The sequence below is a fragment of the Nomascus leucogenys genome, chromosome 5 (genome assembly GCF_006542625.1).
Source record: "Nomascus leucogenys isolate Asia chromosome 5, Asia_NLE_v1, whole genome shotgun sequence".
Lineage (NCBI taxonomy): Eukaryota > Metazoa > Chordata > Mammalia > Primates > Hylobatidae > Nomascus > Nomascus leucogenys.
The window spans coordinates 135,689,674-135,692,944 of record NC_044385.1 but is presented as its reverse complement, the minus strand read 5'-3'; the positions used below and the strand labels follow the sequence as shown (position 1 = coordinate 135,692,944).

The following is a 3,271-nucleotide window of genomic DNA, read 5'->3' as shown; positions in this document are numbered from 1 at the left end:
AGACACAGCCCACTGCTGCATTTAGCTCATGGCCTCGGCCATATGTACTTTCATCTTACACCGCCTCAATGACACATCTGCTGAAGCCTGGAGCTGAAACTGAGCCATTAAAAAACAGATCAATTTAGACCTAACAGGATCTTACCAACAGTATTTTGCAATGGGTGGCCCTGAACCCAGTGTTACTTAATGTTTTCATTGTTGGCCTGGGTTAGGAAACCCTACCAGCATCACCCACACAGAGAAACAGACTTGCTTGCATGCAGATGAGGGGCCATGCCCTGGTTTCAGTCTAGCTGCCCGCTGGCAGTGTAGCATGAGGACAGTTGTGTGCACAAGACTCCAGGCTCAGGGGACCCAAGTCAAGGCACCAGCTCTACAGCTGCCACATGTGTGGCTCTGGGCAAGGGCCCAAGAGGTAGGGACTCAGTTTCTCAGCAGTAAAATGAGGATAATAAGCCCCAGTGTGCAGCTCAATGTATGGGAAGTATTTACAATAGCGCTGGGCAGAGTGGGCATGCTGTAATGATAGAGACGTTTGCAGAAGTAAATCATAAGTGACTTCTTTGCTCACAGACCTTAGAGTGAGCTCCTGCACATGGCTGGGGAGGAGTCTCCATGCCTGTGTGTCTAGCCCCATCTCTTACTGGTCTATAACTTCATACCTGTGCCCCGTCCACACACAACAGTTTGTAGCTTCTTGAAGACAAAATGGCTCACACCTGTTTTCTACCTGGAAGCCACTTTTTCCTCACTGCGTAGCCCTGGTCTCTAACCCTCATTCATTTACCTTACTAATTTACGCTCTTCTGTGTGCTTTCATCCAGATACGCTGTCTCTTCATAGAAACTTTCTCCAGTGCTTGCCTGCACACAGGCCTGGTTAGGGGCCCCTCCTTTTATGGCCCCCTGGACTTAACCACGTCACAGAAATCATCACATTGTGTTGAGCCTCCTGGGTTTCTTTGGACTGGAAGCTCCCTGAGGGTAGGGTTATCTTGTTCGTCCTTTTATCCCCAGGGCCTGGCATAAGACCTGGCGAACAGCTGCTGCATGCTAAAGCTTTGCTAATTGGATGACTGTGTGTTATTTCTTAAATTCAATGAGAAATCATTCTACAAAGTCCAGGAGACTGAAAGTCACAATAACCGAGCTTTCTCTTCCCTCAGCACCTACACGGGAAACTCAATCACAGTTGGAAGAGGCTTTGAAGACCTGCAGGAGTTAGAAGAATCCAGCTTCTCTGGGCCCCTGGCTGGGGCCTCTGTATCTGACAATAGAGATGGCTTTGCTCAGGGGAAGAATACTTTGGAATGTGTGAACAGAGCTCTGACTCCATGAGCACTGGGTAAGAGACGTCCACCTTGGTGGCTCTTGCTATAATTTGTCTGTGTGTTCAGACCCAGTCCTTCCCTCCCAAACTGTTGACAGCGGTTTTCTTCAGTTATGCTAATATATCCCCCACTATGTCAAGTTGAGTTTTGTAGACATGCCAGCTGCTCTGTTTCTTTACGTTGATTTTCTAGCTCTGCTCTAATATGTGCTCATTTCATAGGTGGACTCTCTACAATCAATCTTTTAATTTTTTAAATGTTCAAGTTATTGAGGGACACCTTCCTGAGAGGAGTCCATTATAAACTACAACTTATCACTGATATTATCATATGAAAGCTATTCTTGAAGGACTTTCTCTTTAGGGCCCTTGTCACACGGCCATGAGAGATTAGGGTCACAGAGATTTTGAAGAGTGAGAAAAATGGAATTTATTGGGCCAAAAAGAAAAAAAGGGAAACAGGGACTCTCAGCAAAGCAACAGTCCTGCTAGCAGGTTTTCCCGCCTCAGGGATTGAATCTCAGGTACTATCCAGGATCAGGAGAGGCCAGGCCCCTCCCCTCTGCAAAGCGCGTGAACTTCCGTGGCTCCACCCCATTCTCCCAGCGCGCAGGCCGGTAGGAGTTTCTCCAAGGACCCCTTTATACTTGGCGGTTCATTGTGGTGATATGGTTCCAAGCCTGAAGAACTTGCAATCCGATTAAGATCTGAATGTATGAATTAAAAAAAAAAATTGTGGTAATTTAACATAAGAAATAGTCTTGAAGCAAGGGGTTTTCACTAAGGTGCTTATGACAGCGTTAGTTGTATTAGTAAAATATAGAAATAACCAATACTAGAATTTTTAAATTACAGTGAGTTCTTTTGCTGCTACTGAAATTATACTTTCAAAGATAATTAATGTTTCTAAGGATAGTTCATTTAGAGCGGAAAGTACAGAGCTCAAATTCCAAATAAAAGGTCATGATTTGAAATTACCGTGGGAGAAAATGATATAGATATGAGAAAAGAAAGTGTTTTCAAGGCAGCAAAGTTTTGTTTAAAGCTAATCACAGATAACTTCTAATTTTATTATCCTTATCAGGATTTATCTTGTATCATGAATAGTGAGCATTTGCCTCGCCTATTATATCTAATTCTGAGTTCTGTGGCTTAAGGTAAAGTCAAGCATTTGGAATGGATTCAGATAAGGGCCAGCCCGGCTGGTGCCAGAGCAGCGCATAGAGCCTGTTTCCTACCGATCCTGGATCCTGACAGTGCGACTCCGCGTGCGGCTTCTCCCTGCCACGGTCTTAGATTTGATCCTTTCTCAGTGTATGAAGAGCGAGAAGGATTCATTCCAGGTCTGTTTGTGAATCTTTTCTAAGAAGAAGTGTTTCCTAGGCAACTTCTAGAAGGCATTAAACAATAATGGGTTTTAGTTTTTCAAGAAACCTTGGAGATCTAGGACATCCTGTCTTTACCAGCGGAGACACCAAGGCACAGAGATTCCAGGGGACATGACGGCAGAACCATTTCCTTGTTCTTGTCGGCTCGCCTTCTGTGGGCTGTGGCTTCCTTTGTGTCTAGCATAGAACCCTGCATGCCTGTTCAGGATTAAAGGAGGCCAAGATCTGCCTCCTGGCTGGTGAATGCCGGGAGGCCCAGGAGGAAGCAGTAGCTGGGGAGGGAAACGCGCCCCAGATTTACAGCTGGGCGGAGCAGGGCTGGCTCCCGGAGCACATTTCTGCACAGAGAACTAGGAAGCAATAAAACAAACTTCATGGAAAGTGGATCTTATCCTAAAAATAGCAGGTTTAATGCTGACATGCCTACCTTTTGATGACTTACGTTTGTTTTTGCATAATTATGATTACTAATTTGAAAGCAGCTAGGAAATAATCTAATAAGGATGAAAATAATAAAAATGCATTTAGAAACGTAAATTGACATATTATCA

General features: G+C 44.7%; 1 long non-coding RNA gene across 1 annotated transcript; it reads right to left on the bottom strand.

Moving 5' to 3' along the window:
- Positions 1 to 1,737: 1,737 nt before the first annotated feature.
- LOC105739821 lies at positions 1,738 to 2,683 on the bottom strand. Its single transcript, XR_001115803.1, has 2 exons — positions 2,571 to 2,683; positions 1,738 to 2,039 (listed from the first exon to the last, which is right to left on the bottom strand). It is a non-coding gene; the product is annotated as an uncharacterized LOC105739821 (long non-coding RNA).
- Between the last annotated feature and the right edge of the window lie 588 nt (positions 2,684 to 3,271).